General features: G+C 33.2%; 1 protein-coding gene across 1 annotated transcript in view; it reads left to right on the top strand.

The window, feature by feature from the left end:
• Positions 1-3,486: 3,486 nt before the first annotated feature.
• The window catches only part of LOC137629113 (uncharacterized), a 26,963-nt gene continuing 22,204 nt past the window's right edge, over positions 3,487-8,245 (top strand). Inside the window, exon 1 of the mRNA XM_068360383.1 lies at positions 3,487-3,631. The gene's annotated coding sequence lies outside the window, so the exon portion shown is untranslated. The remainder of the gene's footprint in view (positions 3,632-8,245) is intronic.

Raw genomic sequence — 8,245 nt, 5'->3', positions numbered from 1 at the left:
GTTTCTCTTCAGTTATTTATTTCCTTATTTCCTTTCCTCACTGGGCTATTTTTCCCTATTGGAGCCCTGGGCTTATAGCGTCTTGCTTGTCCAATTAGGGTTGTAGCTTGGATAGTAATAATAATAATAATACTACTACTACTACTATTAATATTATTGTTATTATTATTATTATTGTTTTTATTTCAGGACTTACAGCTTATACCAATAATAGCACAAAAAAAAACCACAGCTTTAATGATAATAATTAGTATATTAATAGTAGTAATGTTATTAAAACAGCAATATTAGTTATTATTATCATTATTATCATTGGTATACCTACTACTACTACTACTACTACTACTACAATTATTACTATTATTATTATTATTATTATTATTATTGGTACATCAGCTACTACTACTACTACTACAATTATTATAATTATTATTACTATTACTATTATTATTATATCTATTATAATTATTATTATTATTTTTATTTTATTATTATTATTATTATTATTATATAGGCTTCATAACTTGCACCAATAATAACCAAAATATGAATCACGGCTATAATGATTATAATTAGTATAGTAATAATAGTAATGTTAATAATAACAGTAATATGGATCGTTTTTATTATTATTATTATTATTATTATTATTATTATTAACAGTAGTAGTAGTAGTAGTAGTAGTAGTAGTAGTAGTAGACATGCAAGTATTAGTATTTATTCCTCTGTAATACAATTTGCTTTGCAAATGTGTTTACATCAGGGGAACTTCCGGATCCTCGTTCCGTTATTCTTTTCCATTCAGGATATATTTGATTCGCTAATCTTTCGCTACCTGTCTCGTCTTATGTTTAATGAATACCGATGTGAAAAGACAATAGATAGGATTTACATTTCATTTTGTGGATGCCCTTTCTCTCTCTCTCTCTCTCTCTCTCTCTCTCTCTCTCTCTCTCTCTCTCTCTCTCTCTCTCTCTCTCTCTCTCTCTCTCTCTCTCAAGATAGCTAGTAAAATTACCTAAGTAACTTGAGTTAGATAAATGGAAATCAAATAATAATAATAATAATGATAATAATAATAATAATAATAATAATAATAATAATAATAATAATAATAATAATAATAATAATAATAATAATTCACAGAGACGAATTTATTAAAATTTTCTAACTATTAAAATGTTATTTTTATTATTATCATTATTTAAACGTATATACTGTATATATATACATATATGTGTATATATATATATATATATATATATATATATATATATATATATATGTATATATATATTTATTTATTTATATATATAGTATATATATACATATATATATATATATACATATATATATATATATATATATATATATATATATATATATATATATATATATATATATATATATATATATATATATATACAGTATATATATATATATATATATATATATATATATATATATATATATATATATATTTATATTTATATATATACAGTATATATATATATACAGTATATATATATATATATATATATATATATATATATATATATATATATAGAGAGAGAGAGAGAGAGAGAGAGAGAGAGAGAGAGAGAGAGAGAGAGAGAGAGAGAGAGAGGAGAGAGAGAGAGAGAGAGAAACGGTCAACGGGCTAGTGTTCGTTCGTGTGTATGCGTCGTCTATCATGCATCTACCTATGTCTTCCTGTACGTGGCATGTATACGTAAGGGCACAGTACAGGACCTTGTTCCTCTCTAGAATAAAACAGAATCATTCACTGTAGAAAGTACAGTAAGAGAAACTATGTGTCTAGCATTACTATACTATAGGCATAACCGGTCGTGTTATACACTTTCATTTTTAGAAAGTTGGTTGAGGATATTTTCATTCGTTATTCATAACGGTTTGAAGGAAAAGCGATTTTTTGGAGGAATGTGAATAATGAATAGTGAAGGATTCAGGGTTTGGTATGCCACAGGCTCTCTCTCTCTCTCTCTCTCTCTCTCTCTCTCTCTCTCTCTCTCTCTCTCTCTCTCTCTCTCTCTCTCTCTCTCTCTTGTTACAGGCTAAGGTTAGGTAATAATTTTCCTTCCTAATCATAGAAAATTATTATTATTATTATTATTATTATTAATATTATTGTTATTATTACCACTTGCCAAGCTACAAGATTAGTTGTGGTGGCCATTGTGGTAACGTCCCTGACTGGTGAACGCCAGGCTGGGGTTCGAGTCCCGCTCAAACTCGTTAGTTTCTTTGGTCGCTGTTATCTCTCCTTGGTTCTAGCTTGGGTGGAGAGGGGCTTGTGCGCTGATCATATATATATATATATATATATATATATATATATATATATATATATATATATATATATATATATATATATATATATATATATATGGTCAGTCCCTAGGACTAGGGCATTGTCCTGCTTGCTTGGGTAATGTCACTGTCCTTTGCCTCTGCCATTCATGAGCGGCATTTTAACCTTCAGAAGCAAATACTATAAACCTAACAAAACAAGAAAAGCAATCCAGTGCGGAAAGGAAATAGAAAAGTAACGGATAAACTATGTAAAAACTTATCATATATTAGAAATAATAAAAAAATGATAAGGTATATGATTATCAAAGAGATAAAACACATATAAATCACCTTATTGGGAAGATCGTCCCACAATAATTATGACTGTCTTGTTTCTCTTCCTCTTATTTCTTGAAGTTTTTCATAGTTTTTATGTGAAGCATCTAATTTAATGTTGTTACTGTTCTTGAAATATTTCATTTTCATTGTCTTTTCTTCTCTCGTAGTTTATTTACTTCAGAAGCTGGGATATCATCAGGATTATGGTCATAAATATTTATCTTAATGTTACTGTTCTTAAATTATTTTATTTTTCCTCGTTTCCTTTCCTCACTGGGCTATTTTCCCTCTTGGAGCCCCTAGGTTTATAGCATCCTGCTTTTCCAACTAGGGTTGTAGCTTAGCATGTAATAATAATAATAATAATAATAATAATAATAATGTTTCAGGCAAAGGGAGGTACCCATGTTACCAGGTGCCTGTCGAGGTTATATGAAGGGAGAAACGATAACTAGGTCTAGGAGCGTCAATCCCTAGAGCAAGTTGGTGGAAGAGGTGGAGCACTGGTTGCGATTTTGCAACAGTCCTGGGGGTGGGGGAGGGGGAGGGGTTTCTAACTAGGTGGGGAAAGCACCCTCGGGCTTACTGAGCCTTCCCGATAAGGTCTAGTTGCCAGATGTTGATAGTGAAATTAATTTCAAGGACAGTTTAGTTATAATGCCACCCTTAACGAAATTAAAACGTCATTAAGTAATAGAAATTACTTATTTTACATTTCTATCAAGGTGTAAAAGTATTTTTCGATATACAAATTATGATAAAATGCTAGATAGAATAGGCCGTTATTCCGTTAGGTAATGCAAGAGTCTGTCTGTATAGATTAGGAAACGCTTCGTGAATAAATCGCATGTCGATGTCCGTTATACAAACTCAATATGACAGCGCTGTCCATCGTAGATTCGTAGTGCTTCTCATACTGGATAAACAGTCGATTGGAGTGAACTAGAAGAAACAGACAAAGAGGAAAAATCGTCAGCAGGTACGGAAAATAACGTAGTGTTTTGTACTGAGACTAGATCTTGGTACTGAGGTGATATACGGCCTGCCAACACAAGAGCCAAGATTGGTATGTAGCAATATAAGTACTGAGGTGATGTTTATAGCAGTTGCTCTTGTTTCTTTGTGCGTTTTTCTGTGCGTGTGCGTTCTTGTTCTATATATCCTTTATGGAATCCTGACCATCCCGTTTGGCAACCTCCCTGTTCTCGATTTTACCTTCTAGTTCTGAGTAAATCTGGTTTAGACCATCGTTATAGGACTAGTATTTTTTTTTTCTCACCCGGTTGGTGGCTTCAGTGATATTTATATGGATGATGAGCTATTTTACCTTCTCTTGTAGACAATTGCATCCATTTAGTAGGTTGGCCAGGGCACCAGCTGTCCGTTGAAATACTACCGCTAGAGAGTTATAGGGCCTTTAAACTGAGCAGAGAGTACTACATAAGATCCTTCTCTCTATTTACGGTAAATTTTCCCTCTGCCTACACATACACGAAAACTTTGGTCTATTCTTTACATATTCTCCTCTGTACTCATACACCTGACAACACTAGATTATCAAACACTTCTTCGCTCACCAGCCACCCGTTGAGATACTACCGTTAGAGAGTAATTATTGGATCCTTTGCCTGGCCAGACAGTACTGCATTGGATCCCACTCTCTGGTTACGGCTCATTTTGTCAACACATTCACCGACGTCTAATTTATTAAAGGCTTAAAGGTCGCTTATGAATGGCAGAGACAAGGGACAGTGACATTGCCCTAGCAAGCAGGGCAATGCCCTAGAGACTGACCAAATATACATATGATCAGCGCCAAGACCCCTCTCCACCCAAGCTAGGATCAAGGAGGACCAGGCAATGGTTGCTGATGACTCAGCAGATAGACCTACAGGCTCCCCCAAATACCCCATCCTTAGCTCACAAGGATGGCGAGGTTGTACCGATCAAAGGAACTAACAAGTTTAAACGAGACTCGAATCCCAGTCTGGCGTACACCAGTCGGACGTTACCATATTTTTACAACATTCTCCTCTGTCCTGACAACACTATTACCAAATAATTCTTCTTCGCTCAAGGGGTTAATTACTGTAATGTAATTGTTCATTTGCTACGTTCCTCTTGGTAAGGGTAGACGAGACTATCTATAGTAAGCAGCTCTTCTAGGAGAAGGACACTCCAAAATCAAACCATTGTTCTCTTGTCTTGGTTAGTGACATAGCCTCTGTACCATGGTATTCCACCATCTTGGATTAGCGTTCTCTTGTTTGGGGGTACACTGGGGCATGATGTCATGTCTCTTCCTCTTGTTTTTTTTTTTTTTAAGTTTTTATTGTTTGTATGTAAAGGGTCTAATTTAATGTTGTTACTGTTCTTGAAATATTTTATTTTGACTGTTAATTCCTCTCTTGTAGTTTATTCACTTCCTTGTTTACATTCCTCACAAGGCTATTTTTCCTTGTTGGAGCCCTTGGGCTTATAGCATCTGGCTTTTCCAACCAGGGTTATAGTCTAGCTTGTAATGATAATGGTGAAATAATAATAATAATAATAATAATAATAATAATAATAATAATAATATGCTCAGTCTATATGATATTATCCTGCTTGATAGGACTGTCACTGTTCTTAGCCTCTGCCATTCATGAGTGGCCTTTAAGCCTATAAAATTAATAGCAATAAGATATTGATTCCCCTCCAACAACGACTCCTTTTTCCATTTCGGTTAACCATTTCCAGACATTAACCGCAAAGAAACGGCATATCCCATAGTTCTAATGTCTGCCTTCGTGTTTCACGTACTGAATTTCCTTACGAAACGAAAATGGATATAAAATTAGCCATTCGATATCGCCAGCAGAGTCCTGTGACGTCACGGTGTGGGAGAAATGGAATAGCTTGCTTTTATATAGGTTACCACTGAAGATGACCCTGTCTGTGTCTGTTTGTCTGTCTCTGGAAGTGCTTATTTTAATAGAGCTTTAAGGATATTGAATTATTATGCATCTTATGTATTGCACATGCAATATGCTAACTGTATATATATATATATATATATATATATATATATATATATATATATATATATATATATATATATATATATATATATATATATATATATATATATGTGTGTGTGTGTGTGTGTGTGTGTGTGAGTGCATGAGAGAGAGAGAGAGAGAGAGAGAGAGAGAGAGAGAGAGAGAGAGAGAGAGAGAGAGAGAGAGAGAGAGCATGCATCGCAAACACCTGATTACTTTACAAGCAGATCAAAATCAAAAATCCTTGTCATATGACTTTTTTGCACTTCCCATTAAAAAAGAAAAAAATATGAATCCTCTAAAACCGGTTTTAACGGCCTTCCTCTGCGCAAGAGACATTCAAAGCACCGCTTAGTTGAGACATTTGGCGCGATTTTACTTCTTCTTTTTCTTCTTTTTCTTCTTCTGCTTCTTCTTCTTCTTCTATTTTTAGTAGGATATCTGGCTCAGTCTTTGGGGCTACTGTACTTCCCTGTGAATATGATAAAAAATAAAACATTTCATCTAATCAATACAGTTGACAACTTGTAGTGTTAGTATGTTAGTAAATGTTAACTTCCTCACCGACGCGATTTTACTGTCCGAGCAGGTAATTACGGGTGTGTTTACAACCAGAAAATGGAGTGCAGGAGTAGCGCCTTTAAGACGGCTCGTCATTTTTTTTTTTTTTTTTTTTTTAGAGAGAGAGATTTCTGATAACTGATATTGATTGATTATGGTTATGTTGTATGTTTTTTTCTGTATTATTATTATTATTATTATTATTATTATTATTATTATTATTTGCTAGCTTAATATCTTAGTTGGAAAAGTAGGATGTTATAAGCCAAAGGGCTCCAATAGGGAAAATAGGCCCGTGAATTATTATTATTATTATTATTATTATTATTATTATTATTATTATTATTTGTTAACTCAAAATCTTAGTTGGAAAAGTACGATGTTATAAGCCCAAGGCTCCAATAGGGAAAATAGCCCCGTGAATTATTATTATTATTATTATTATTATTATTATTATTATTATTATTATTATTATTTTCTAACTTAAAATCTTAGATAGAAAAGTAGGATGTTATAAGCCTAAGGGCTCCAATAGGGAAAATGGCCCAGTGAATTATTATTATTATTATTATTATTATTATTATTATTATTATTATTTGCTAACCCATAACCTTAGGTGGAAAAGCAGTATGCTAGAAGACCAAGGGCTCCAACAAGGAAAATAGCCCGATGAAGAAAGGAAATGAGGTAACGGGTAAAATCAAGACCTACTGATACTCTTATCTCTAGGGCTTGGATAGAATAGTGTGCCTGAGTGTACCTTCAAGCAAGAGAATTCTAACCCAAGACAGTGGGAGACCATGGTACAGAGGCTATGTCTCTACCCAAGAAAAACAATGGGTTAATTTTGAAATATCCTTTTCCTAGAAGAGCTGCTTACTCCAGCTAAAGAGCATCTTTTAAACTTACCAAATTATTTAGATTATTAGTAATAACAACGGCATAAGAATTAGCAGTGATAATAATAGTAATGAAGATGACGATGATGGAATTAACAAAACTATCATAATGAAAAATTATATTGATTATTATTATTATTATTATTATTATTATTATCCAAGCTACAACCCTAGTTGGAAAAGCAAGATGCTATAAGCCCAGGGGCTCCAACAGGGAAAAATAGCCCGGTTAGGAAAGGAAATAACGTTAATAACGTTTAGTTTCAATTACGGTAATTTCCACCCACAAGCCACAGTCTAGAATCTCTAGATAAACTAGTTTCGTATTTTGGTTGATGAATGAAATCGCTGAGAAGGTGACTGACCGCTAGGTCTAATAAAAACCACTGTACTCCACTGATTGGCTCTGGAGTAAAAACTGCACGGCTACATTTTCTTCTCGTTATGGTAAACTAAAGGAAAGTCTTATTCGTAGTGTTTTTTTTTTCCTTTTTTTTTGGGGGGGGGGGGTCGGTTATCTCAAGAATGAGTGAGTGAAAGAATTTTTTTTTTTTTTTTTTTTTGTGGTATGGAGAGGAGGGAGATAGTTGATATAATGCGTGCTTCAAGGTTTCAATGAGGGAAAAATAGGAAAGAATGAGGGTATATGTAAGTGAAAATTTCTTTTTACTGGCTACCTTATAGGAAAATTCAGACTTAAAATTAAGTGTAATATATGACGCGCTAATAATAATAATAATAATAATGTATCATGAAACTTTTTTTTTTTCTTTTACTTTTCATTAATTGAGAGCTCCAGATGCCAACTAGGTGTGATTGGTAATATTATTATCGTTATTATTTGCTAAGCTACAACCCTAGTTGGAAAACCAAGATGCTATAAGCTCAGGGGCCCCAACAGGGAAAATAGCCCAGTGAGGAAAGGAAACAAGGAAAAATAAAATAGTTTACAAACAAATATTTCCTACATAAACTATAAAAACTTCAACAAAACAAGAGGAAGAGAAATTAGATCGAATAGTGTGCTTGAGTGAACCCTCAAGTTACAGAAGTGAGCTGGGAAAACACATGAAAGTTTTTAACTTTGTCAAA

This window comes from Palaemon carinicauda, chromosome 37, assembly GCF_036898095.1.
Source record: "Palaemon carinicauda isolate YSFRI2023 chromosome 37, ASM3689809v2, whole genome shotgun sequence".
Classification (NCBI taxonomy): Eukaryota; Metazoa; Arthropoda; class Malacostraca; order Decapoda; family Palaemonidae; genus Palaemon; species Palaemon carinicauda.
This window is presented reverse-complemented; position numbering and strand designations above follow the sequence as displayed.